The sequence below is a fragment of the Hemiscyllium ocellatum genome, chromosome 50 (genome assembly GCF_020745735.1).
Source record: "Hemiscyllium ocellatum isolate sHemOce1 chromosome 50, sHemOce1.pat.X.cur, whole genome shotgun sequence".
Classification (NCBI taxonomy): Eukaryota; Metazoa; Chordata; class Chondrichthyes; order Orectolobiformes; family Hemiscylliidae; genus Hemiscyllium; species Hemiscyllium ocellatum.
Genome location: NC_083450.1, coordinates 8897059 through 8909493, shown reverse-complemented (window position 1 = coordinate 8909493; position 12435 = coordinate 8897059). Strand labels below are relative to the sequence as shown.

Below are 12435 nucleotides of genomic sequence, written 5' to 3'. Positions count from 1 at the left end.
TCTGCACCCTTTCAGGTTTCGCAACATTCTTCCAAAGCAGGGTGAGCAGAATTGAATACAGTATTCCCTCGTCTTAACCCCTCGCTGCGTTTTTCCTCGAGTCGCCAATGCTTCTTCGACCAAGCAGCATCGCCCCTCTGTTTATTTATCCTTTGTCTCCAACAGGAACAGTTTATCTTCTCGCTCAGTTCCATCCAGATCCCCTCGTGGTTCAGAACTCCTCAAATCATACCTCCACCTCCCCTATCCTTCCTCCGATTCCGGTTCCTTGGGCCTCTACACGCCACTCTAAGTCCCAAACCTCCTCCCCCCCGCCCGGAGCCATTTTGATAAGTCTTTCCCGCCCCCTCTCTTCACACCCCTCCTGAAGGGTGGTGCCCAGAACCGTAGACGATACCCAGCTGAGGCTGAACCACAAGAATTTTATGCCAATCTCACATTCATCTCCTCGTCTCGGTCTGTAAAGCCCGGATGCTTTTTTTTTAAAAACTATTTTCTCAATCGTTCCTGCCTCTTTCAATAGCTTGCGCGCACATACGCCCAGGTCCCTCTGCTCCTGCACACTGTTTGGAAGCACACCCTTCACTATATATTGTCTCTCTGCCCTTCTGACTGAGGTGCATAGCGTGCCACTCCCCTGCATTAGGTCCATTCACCTCAGCGACTGATGGGCAAGGCCTAATGGACAGGTCACTCTGACCCCACTGCAATCGGAAAGCGAATTGCGATGAAATAGTGAGGTGCCTGCTCCTTTACTTAAAGAGTCATTTTAAACACCCTCCAGCCCACTCGATATCTCACACCCTTATTCCCACTCCACACCCCCACCCCCCAACCACCAAACAACTTGTGTAGCCCACCACAGATTTTTTTTCTTCCCGGTTTGGGAAGGATTGGCATTTGAGGTATCGGAACCGGGCCCAGCAGGAACATTTCTGGGAAGGAAAGTGAGGAGCAAAAGAGGGCGAGGTCACTGACCCGACACCTCCTTCAGGAAGCCTCTGATGTCAGGCCGGGGAGGAGCAGCCAGCCTCGACAGTGAGAAAGGGCACTCCGTGACAGGAGTTCCCCCCACAGTCAGCCTCACGTTCCCTCCGCCCAGTGGTGACAAAGAGGCTGTTGCCCACCTCCTCACAGTGTGCCTCGGCAAAGGCGGACCTTGGGACAGAAACGCAGCGGCTTTTGTCGGAGTTCGGCCAGAGCAGCTCCGTGACCCCAGTTGTTCCCTGAGACAAACATCCACTGCCCCCGGAGAACCAACAACTCTGCCAACGGACGCTCGTCAAGCCTGCCCAAACCTTGCCAGTCTGACAGTAAATGCTACAGGCTGGCAAACTCCAAGCTCCAGGACTACGTGCCCAGGGACGTACTGAGGTGTTTGAGGTGGGGAAGCCATCACAGAGACACAACGTGGAGAGGCCAAAAGTTTAAGGCCCCGTCCACACGCCAGGGGAGGTTTAGCACAATACAGATTTCATTGCAATGGAAGAGGGTGGTGCTGGAAAAGCACAGCCATAAGTCGAGTGGGGACCTCAAGGGGCTGAGGTGGAGTGTTAATTGGACACAGACCTTTTCAGTAACTCTCACTCCACAATCTCCGTCAACACGGGTGACTTGTTTCCCCGAAGTAACCTGCTTGGATCTCACCTCCGGGACCTGAGCTCGGACTCTACAGCCCTTACACCACAAGACACACCGAGACCAAAGAGAAGTGCTTAGCCGTTTGACATTGTTAACCTGTTCCAGTTGCTGCCGGATCCTACCGGACGATGACACACACTGTACTGAAACAGGTCGAGTTTATACGATGACAGAGTCACAGAGTGCTAGAGCATGAGACAGGCCCTTCAGCCCAAACTGGTCCATGCTGATCAAAATGTCTGTCTGCACCTAACCCCTTTTCCCTGCACTTGACCCATATCCTCCTAAACCTTTCCGATCCAATAATTTGTCCAAATGTTAGTGTACCTGCCTCAATCACCTCCACTGGCAGCTCATTCCAAATGCATTACACCTAGTTTTACAAATCGCAGGAACAAAATGGGAAAACTCGTGATCTCAAGCAGCGCATGTTCCGCATCTGTCTGGTGGTACCTAGCGGCAACTGGGAGGCCACTATCAGAATGACGGCACTGCTTACCCACAGCTAACCAACACTTAACAGCGGGAATGCTGCCCGAATCAAAAGGATGGGATTCAGGATCTGGAAGGACTACTACAAAGCCCTACCGTAGCAAGGATGGTAAACCAATCCATGATTAGATTACGTGAATTAGATTAGATTACTTACAGTGTGGAGACAGGCCCTTCGGCCCAACGAGTCCACACTGACCCGCCGAAGCGCAACCCACCCATTCCCGTACATTCACCCCTTTACCTAACACTACGGGCAATTTAGCATGGCCAATTCACCTGACGTGCACATCTTTGGACTGTGGGAGGAAACCCACACAGACACAGGGAGAATGTGCAAACTCCACTCAGTCAGTCATCTGAGGCGGGAATTGAACCCAGGTCTCTTGCGCTGTGAGGCAGCAGTGCTAACCACTGTGCCACCGTGCCGCCCACTAAATAAATGATATAAAGCCAATCTGGGTGATGGTTACCAGGATGTTGCCGAGGCCTCGTCTGGAGTACTGTGCGCACTTCTGGTCGCCTTGTTATTGGAGAAATATTACTAAACCGGAGAGGGTTCAGGATGTGGCCAGGAATGGAGGGTGTGAGGGATCAAAGTCATCTGGAAAGGCTGGGACTTCTTCCGGTGGTGCGCAGGAGGTTGAGGGGTGACCTTTTCGAGTTTATAAAATCATGGGGAGGGGTATAGATAAGGTGGGGATTGGCAAGGGTCTTTTCCTTAGGATGGGGGAATTCAAAACCAGAGGGCATATTTTTAAGGTTGAGGGGAGAAAGATTTAAAAAACGACATGAGGTGCAAACATTTTTTTTCAAAAACAGTGTGGGGTTCATGTGTGGAATGAACTGCCAGAGAAAGTGGTGGATGCAGGTCAAATAACAATATTTAAAAGACATTTAGATAACTTCACGATTAGGAAAGGTTTGGAGGGAGAAGGGCCAAGCGCAGACAGATATGTCCAGTTTAGTTTGGGAATATGGTCCGGTTTAGTTTGGGAACATGGTCAGCGTGGACTGGTTTAGTTTGGGAACATGGTCCGGTTTAGTTTGGGAACATGGTCAGCGTGGACTGGTTTAGTTTGGGAACATGGTCCGGTTTAGTTTGGGAACATGGTCTGGTTTAGTTTGGGAACATGGTCAGCGTGGACTGGTTTAGTTTGGGAACATGGTCAGCGTGGACTGGTTTAGTTTGGGAACATGGTCAGCGTGGTCTGGTTTAGTTTGGGAACATGGTCTGGTTTAGTTTGGGAACATGGTCAGCGTGGACTGGTTTAGTTTGGGAACATGGTCCGGTTTAGTTTGGGAACATGGTCCAGTTTAGTTTGGGAACATGGTCCAGTTTAGTTTGGGAACATGGTCCAGTTTAGTTTGGGAACATGGTCCGGTTTAGTTTGGGAACATGGTCTGGTTTAGTTTGGGAACATGGTCAGCGTGGACTGGTTTAGTTTGGGAACATGGTCCGGTTTAGTTTGGGAACATGGTCCGGTTTAGTTTGGGAACATGGTCAGCGTGGTCTGGTTTAGTTTGGGAACATGGTCTGGTTTAGTTTGGGAACATGGTCAGCGTGGACTGGTTTAGTTTGGGAACATGGTCCGGTTTAGTTTGGGAACATGGTCCAGTTTAGTTTGGGAACATGGTCCGGTTTAGTTTGGGAACATGGTCCGGTTTAGTTTGGGAACATGGTCTGGTTTAGTTTGGGAACATGGTCAGCGTGGACTGGTTTAGTTTGGGAACATGGTCCGGTTTAGTTTGGGAACATGGTCAGCGTGGACTGGTTTAGTTTGGGAACATGGTCCGGTTTAGTTTGGGAACATGGTCAGCGTGGACTGGTTTAGTTTGGGAACATGGTCCGGTTTAGTTTGGGAACATGGTCAGCGTGGACTGGTTTAGTTTGGGAACATGGTCCGGTTTAGTTTGGGAACATGGTCAGCATGGACTGGTTAGACCAAAGGGTCTGTTTCCGTGCTGTAGGACTATGTCACGAGAACTCCAGAACTAGCGGGGCATAGGTTTCGGGTGAGAGGGCAAAGATACATAAAGGCTCCTAAGGGTCAACATTTCCACACAGAGGGTGATGAGTGTGTGGAATGAGCTGCCAGAGGAAAGCTGGTACAATTACAGCATTTAAAAGGCATCTGGATAGGGACATAAATAAGGAAGGTTTGAGAGGGATATGGGCCAAGTGCTGGCACATGGGACGAGATGAGGTTAGGATATCTGGTCAGCATGGACAAGTTGGACCGACGGGTCTGTTTCCTTACTACACATCACTATGACTTTAGGACTTTCTCAAATCTGGATGTAGGCACATGCTACCTTGCACTCAACATCCAGATGACTTTCCAAGCCATCTAGAATGATTGGCGATCCAAACAAACACCCACATAATTGGGAAAACATCAACGTGCAAGGTCTGCATCATGGTCATCTGGACCAATACTGTCAAAATTTCCAAGTGGCCTGTCAGGGTTTCCATCTCACCCATTCAGCACACCCCACCCCCCAACTCTATACGTGAAGATGGGTTTTGAAAGATGTTGTATTAAAAGTCTGAGAGAGAGAGAGAGAGAGAGAGAGAGAGAGAGAGAGAGAGAGAGAGAGAGAAAGAAAAAGAAAAAGAGAGAGAGAGCGAGCGAGAAGGGGAGAGAGAGAGAGAGAGAGAGGAGAGAGTGTAACGATTCACCATTGACAGCCCTCCTGTAAAATGGCTGCCCTCCCTGCTCCAGGACACAACCTTTGACAACTCGGTGAAGCAACCGGCCTCCCCTACACCCCCACCCACCCCACCCCACCACCCCACCCCACTCCCACCCCCTTAACCATGGACAAAGTCAGAATTCTCCTTACCTGCTCCAGTCTCCCGAACCATTCAGAGGGACAATGACCAAAGGCGCTTCAGGTCACACACCGCCCGGCGCCATTCTGGGCGAGAAACCAATGATGCAAAGCGAGTTCCAGAGGAGGGGGGGAAGTGGGGGCGGGGGGGAGGGGGATTGGAAACGACACCAGCCACCTGCAGGCGCTACATCCTCTGTAAAGACACAAATTGAAGATTGTTTAAAATCAAAAAGCCTCATCATAAGACGTCTGCTTTCCTGGTCACAGGCTCCAGTGCAAAAGGAAAGTGGGTCAACAGATCGCCTGGGGGCTGGAAGCTCCAGACTCGGAGACCTCAGCAGGATTCAGTGCAATTGTTACTGGAAGTAAACCTCTGGCCCGGGTTCAATCTGAGCCTTCCCAGGAGACTTTACGCACATATTAGGTTATGACAGGCAATATGGCTTTGTCAGAAAAATTGCTGAAAACTTTTCTGGCTGTCAGGGGACCCCCCCCACCCCCCAAGCTGAAACGGTGGACAGTTCCACTCCAGCTGAGAATACTGGATGGGACTCACTCACATGAACATCTGCACACCAGCAGTGCGACAGAAAGGCTGTCACAGTCACACTGGACAGGGCTTTCTGCAGGAGGGTGGACAAGACAAGTACATGTTGGGGCTTCACTCTGTATCAAAGCCAGAGCTGTTCCTGTCCTGGGAATGTTTAATGCAGTTAGTGTCAAGGGGCATTCCATTTCTGTTTAAAACAGTAGTTTTACTCTGTTATCTAACCCCGTGCTGTCCCTGTCCAGGGAGTGTTTAATTGGGACAGTGTAGAGGGAGATTTACTCTGTATCTAACCCCGTGCTGTCCCTGTCCAGGGAGTGTTTAATTGGGACAGTGTAGAGGGAGATTTACTCTGTATCTAACCCCGTGCTGTCCCTGTCCAGGGAGTGTTTAATTGGGACAGTGTAGAGGATGATTTACTCTGTATCTAACCCCGTGCTGTCCCTGTCCAGGGAGTGTTTAATTGGGACAGTGTAGAGGGAGATTTACTCTGTTATCTAACCCCGTGCTGTCCCGGTCCCTGGGATGGGGGGACAGTGTAGAGGGTGATTTACTCTGTATCTAATCCCGTGCTGTCCCTGCCCAGGGAGTGTTTAATTGGGACAGTGTAGAGGGGGATTTACTCTGTATCTAACCCCGTGCTGTCTCTGTCCAGGGAGTGTTTAATTGTGACAGTGTAGAGGGTGATTTACTCTGTTATCCTAACCCTGTGGTCTCCCTGTCCAGGGAGTGTTTAATTGGGACAGTGCAGAGGGAGATTTACTCTGTTATCTAACCCCGTGCTGTCCCTGTCCAGGGAATGTTTAATTGGGACAGTGTAGAGGGAGATTTACTCGGAATCTAACCCCGTGCTGTCCCTGCCCAGGGAGTGTTTAATTGGGACAGTGTAGAGGGTGATTTACTCTGTATCTAACCCCGTGCTGTCCCTGCCCAGGGAGTGTTTAATTGGGACAGTGTAGAGGGTGATTTACTCTGTATCTAATCCCGTGCGGTCTCTGTCCAGGGAGTGTTTAATTGGGACAGTGTAGAGGGTGATTTACTCTGTATCTAACCCCGTGCGGTCCCTGTCCAGGGAGTGTTTAATTGGGACAATGTAGAGGGTGATTTACTCTGTATCTAACCCCGTGCTGTCCCTGTCCAGGGTGTGTTTAATTGGGACAATGTAGAGGGTGATTTACTCTGTATCTAACCCCGTGCTGTCCCTGTCCAGGGAGTGTTTAATTGGGACAGTGTAGAGGGTGATTTACTCTGTTATCCTAACCCTGTGGTCTACCTGTTCAGGGAATGTTTAATTGGGACAGTGTAGAGGGTGATTTACTCTGTTATCCTAACCCTGTGGTCTCCCTGTCCAGGGAGTGTTTAATTGGGACAGTGTAGAGGGTGATTTACTCTGTTATCCTAACCCTGTGGTCTCCCTGTCCAGGGAGTGTTTAATTGGGACAGTGTAGAGGGTGATTTACTCTGTATCTAACCCCGTGCTGTCCCTGCCCAGGGAGTATTTAATTGGGACAGTGTAGAGGGAGATTTACTCTGTATCTAACCCCGTGCTGTCCCTGCCCAGGGAGTGTTTAATTGGGACAGTGTAGAGGGGGATTTACTCTGTATCTAACCCCGTGCTGTCCCTGCCCAGGGAGTGTTTAATTGGGACAGTGTAGAGGGGGATTTACTCTGTATCTAACCCCGTGCTGTCCCTGTCCAGGGAGTGTTTAATTGGGACAGTGTAGAGGGTGATTTACTCTGTATCTAACCCCGTGCTGTCTCACCCTGTTGGATGAAGACAGTAGAGCGAGCTTTACTTTCAGTTTCCTTGTTCAAAGAGTGGAGAGAGCTTCGCTCTAGATTTAACCCTTGTCCTGACCCTGTTCCAGGGAGCATTTGAAGGGGATGGCGTTGACACACCTCTCCTTTCCGTTTCCTTCCAGTTTTCAAAGAACAGAGGATGCTCTTCCCTGTATCTAACCTCATACTGTTCCCATCCTGGAAGTGCTCAATGGGAACAGTGTCAAGTGGGCTTTAAGTCCAGTTTAGTTGTGGTTGAGAAGAGTACAGAGAACATTACTTTTAGTTGAAAGGAACAGGGTGGGCTTTACTCTCTATCTAACCCCATGCTGCCCCTGTCCTGGGAGTGTTAGATGGAGACAGAACTCAAGTTGAACAAAGACGCCATCCAGGCAAGCAGCACGTTCACTCATGCCATTTTTGCACTCATGCCATTGTTGTTTTCAACTGAGAATCACGTTCAGACTGTTCTGACAACTACAACTGCTGTGGGGTCAGGCAGACTTGGATGAGACACAGACAGCAGACTGAATTCTGCTTGGACAGAGCAGCAGGCTCTGGTCACTAACCCTCCTGGAAGGTGCCAGGTCAGCTCCTCCCCACCTTTGACAGCTAGGCTGGTCACCCTTGCTCTGAGCTGGTGTACTGGGAGCTGCCTGATCGGCAGGTAATGGCGGTTAATCCAGGTCACCCAAAAGAGTCAGAAGCTAAGAAACTGAACACGCAAGTCATGGCCCTGAGCCCCGAGAGATGGCTTCCATTAACAAGCCGGAATTTTTCCTGTCCTGCTCTGAGAAGGATCCAGAACCGGATTAGAAGTTTTCCACACAAGTAGTTAAGTGCCTGGAACACACCAACTGGGAAGGAGGTGGAAAGGGCAGCACTATGGGGGAAAAATTGGGAGACTGGCAGTCGGAAACGTTACTCATTCAAAGAGCCAGCACAGACACAATGGGGTGAATGGCCTCATCAGCGATGCAGGATTTCCACCAGCTCCCAGCCACTGGCCGTGTTGAAAACCCAGATCTCCCTCCACGTGTCTCTGCTGCTCTCTTTTGTCAAACCAGTCACTCAAAATCCAAGCCTCTCTGGCTCTCAATCCTCCAGCCGACGGGAACAGTCCCCTCCCTGCCTTCCTCGGTCCTCACAACTGCCAACCAGCCATCAAGACACCAGAAACAAGGGGTGGGTGGGTGGGTGGGTGGGGGTGTGGAAAGTGGCTGGCACAGAAGTAAAACCGGTCTCTGCAAACTCATTTGGTCACTTCAAATCGGACAGCAAGACATATATGCTGAACGTAGGGACGTGATGGAGGGTACAGTCCACATCAGCCAATGGGGTAAAGCACGCGGGAGGAGGATCTGTCCCTCTGTTACCAGCAGATCACACTCTCACTGAAGACTCAGGAAGTATGGATATGGACTGGCTGCCCCATAATTAAAGCACTGCTCACAAAACTCACTGCCATAATCCAGGGTTTAACGGTCAGCGGTGCTCCCCATAGCCAGTAAGATGTTCCTCACACGCCCGACGGTGCCCATTCCCCTCACTGCTGCTTCAGGGTCTGCTCCATACAAATCGGCTGCCGTGCCTGAGGAGGACTACTTCCAGATGTTTCCCCCGAACAGATCGGAACGTCCCTAAGCATGACACAGCCGCTCAGCTTTCATCCAGACCTGAGCAGCAAATCCCATCACAGCCTCCCAGGGGTGGGAGTTAAATCAGATGAAATCGCTCCAAAAGCCAGCCTCTCCCTCATCCCGAGGCTGTGCCCCTGTGTTCGAGACCGCCCAGAGCTGGGGTGGGAGAACGACAGTGCAGTGACGGCCCTTACACTGTGTAACAGGTGCACCTTTCCAGGCTCCCTGCTCTCCGAAAAGAAGAGTTATTCCCCCTTCCAACAAAGGTACATAACCCTTAAAAGCTACAGCATGAAGGGCTTTTGCCCGAAACGTCGATTCTCCTGCTCCTCGGATGCTGCCTGACCTGCTGTGCTTTTCCAGCACTCTCATTTTCCAGAGTATCTGACGATGTTATTCGATAAATAACAGGGGAGAACTGTGGGCAAGCCAAGGGTCTCTGGCGAAAGATCTGCTGCCCCCGCCTCCCAGGGTGAAAACGCAAGGAGCAAAGTCCGAACTCCAACTTTAAGGGTGTCAAATGTGCTGTGAAATCAGTGTTCAGCCACGCACAGACTGTAGCACTGATGCTCTACTGTACTTTGCCTGTGCACCTGCGAGAGGGCCAGGGCAACAGCTCCTTCAGAAGATGGCAGCACAAGAATGAAGGTTGGCATCGTGGGTTTGACGGGCAGGGAAGTGGCTGAGGAAGACTGATTCACTTCCCAGAGGTCCAGCTGGTTGGTGCTGGTGGTTGGGTGGGTGGAGAGGGTAACCTTATAGAGGTTTATAAAATTGTGAGGGACATGGATAGGGTGAATAGACAAGGTCTTTTTCCTGGGGGGGGGGGGGGCCAGAACTAGAGGTTTAGGGTGAGAGGGAAAAGGGACTTGAGGGGCGACATTTTCACCCAGAGGGTGGTACGTGTGTGGAATGAGCTGCCAGAGGAAGTGGTGGAGGCTGGGACAATGTCAGCATTCAAGAGGCATCTGGATGGGGACATGAATAGGAAGGGTTAAGAGGGATATGGGCCAAGTGCTGGCAAACGGGACTAGATTAGGTTCGGATACTTGGTCAGCATGGACGGGTTGGGCTGAACGGTCTGTACCGGTGCTGGACGGCTCTATGACTGTATCAGTGTTGGTTACCAGGCTCTCTCTATTTCTCCTTAGCGCTGTCTCTTTCTGGCTCTTCCCTTGTGCTGTGTCTGTCTGTCCCTCATGCTCACTCTTTCTCTCTCCCTCGCACAGACTCGGTCTCTCTCAGAGCTGTCTGACCCAAGTGGAGCCAGAACAGGGGCTTGCATGTGAATGACAGGCAGCTCAGACCCACACGCACCATCCCTGGTTGCAAATGTATCAGCCGATCTTTCAGCGTGTCGAACTCCTGGAAGCGATGACACTCTGAAAAGGTGCCCCCACACCACACGGTTGGGGGGGGGGGGGGGGAAGCTGGAGCAGTTCAAGGTAGCTGCGCAGCTCCTCAAGTGAGGGGAGGGGTCTGCAATTAGAGACAGCACAGCCAGAAAAGTCCCAGAGCAAGTTTTAAAAAGTGGCCCTCATTGGTGCTAAGAGTAAAAAATGAGGTCTGCAGATGCTGGAGATCACAGCTGCAAATGTGTTGCTGGTCAAAGCACAGCAGGTTAGGCAGCATCTCAGGAATAGAGAATTCGACGTTTCGAGAAGGGCTTATGCTCGAAACGTCGAATTCTCTATTCCTGAGATGCTGCCTAACCTGCTGTGCTTTGACCAGCAACACATTTGCAGCCTCATTGGTGCTGCTCAAGTTATTCACTGGTGTGCTCGCTTTCCGAGACACACACATCTCGCACTGGTATATGAAGAAACGAGCTCTCTCTATCACAGCAGAATGAAAAGCTAAATGCCCATCGCTAATGAAAGACAGGCCAGAATGTTTCTCGGTACAATTCTCTCCCTCTCTCTGTCCCTATCTCTCTGTCTCTTTAGTGTCAAAACCCTGCCCTGGGTCTGAAGAATTGATGTGCTTAGTTTAGTTCACAGGTCAGTGCAACATCGAGGGCCTGATGTGCGCTGTATTGTTTGATGTTTTCATTCCCGACAAAACCCCCTATTACAGGTAACTGGCCGCGAGCAACACAGGATTCAACAGAAAAGACTGCCTGTCACAGATACGGGGCACCAAGCCAGCAGGCTGCATTTAGACAGCACCCATACACCATCCCAAGGTGCTTGACAGAGGCAGTCAATCAGAACATGTTTACATCCCCTCTCCCCCACCCCAAACCATGTGAGGCGGTGTTAGGTCCAGCCAGCCAACAGCTTGGTCATAAAGATTCTTTTTGTTAAAGAACATCTTAAAGGAGTAGACAGATGTAGAGAGAGAGAGAGAGAGACACACACACACACAGAGTCAGTGCAAGGGATAGAGAAAGAGTGAGCATGAGGGAGAGACAGCGAGCACAAGACAGACAGACAGACACACAGCACAAGGGAAGAGAGAGAAAGAGACAGCGCGAAGGAGAAGGGGAGAGAGAGAGAGAGAGAGAGAGAGAGAGAGACTAAATGCGCGCAAGGGGAGAAGACAGAGGGCAACAGTGTGGGGGCAGACAGAGCACAAGGGACAAAGAGTGTGAAGGTGAGAAAGAGAGAGCGCGAGAGCAAGTCTGCACGCACAACGGGAAAAAACAGAGGGAGCAACAGGGTAGGGGGCAGAGAGACCACAAGGGAGAGAGAGAGAGAGACAGGATGAGGGTGAGAGAGATAGTGTGAAGGTGCGTGTGTATGAGAGGGAGGTAGAGAGAGAGCGAGCAAGAGGGGAGTGACAAGGAGATGGAGACGGGCAGAGAGAGAGAGAAGGAGAAGAAGAGAGAGACACAGACAGAGACAAGGCGGGATTTGTGGTGTGTTAGAGCTGGAAGCGGTGAAGGAGATGTACACGAGAAGTCGGAGGAGGGATCTGAAAGCAGAGTAAGATGTTGAAGCTGGTGGCATTGCCAGCCTTGCAGTGACATAGGCCAGAGAGAATGTGGGATGTCCTGAGGTAACAAACAACAGCATGGAAATGTAAACCTGACATTCCGTTATAGGAAGGTGCCATCGCTCAATGACTGGGACAGGGAAACAGGGAATATTCAATTCTGATCCTTGCGCACCGAGGGCCCAATTCTCAGCATGACCTGCAGCTAACTCCCTATCCGCATCCTCTTCGGACTCTCACCTTCAGCAACCCTCCCTCCCTGTCACCTCCTCCGGCAATTACAACTCCTTCCTACCTCTGTCACGTCCGGCCACCATACTCTCCCCCATCTGTCACCCCCTGCAGCCCATACACCCCGTCACTATCCCTGTCCCCTCCTCCAGCCCCCTACACCCCCTCCCTATCCCTGTCCCCTCCTCCAGCCCCCTACACCCCCTCCCTATCCCTGTCCCCTCCTCCAGCCCCCTACACCCCCTCCCTATCCCTGTCCCCTCCTCCAGCCCCCTACACCCCCTCCCTATCCCTGTCCCCTCCTCCAGCCCCCTACACCCCCTCCCTATC

At 51.2% G+C, this 12435-nt stretch overlaps 1 protein-coding gene across 7 annotated transcripts in view; it reads right to left on the bottom strand.

Moving 5' to 3' along the window:
- gatad2b (GATA zinc finger domain containing 2B) overlaps positions 1 to 12435 on the bottom strand; it is a 117900-nt gene that overhangs the window by 88474 nt on the left and 16991 nt on the right. For all 7 annotated transcript variants that reach the window (XM_060820674.1, XM_060820678.1, XM_060820680.1 and 4 more), the window contains exon 2: positions 4981 to 5164. The gene's annotated coding sequence lies outside the window, so the exon portion shown is untranslated. The remainder of the gene's footprint in view (positions 1 to 4980; positions 5165 to 12435) is intronic.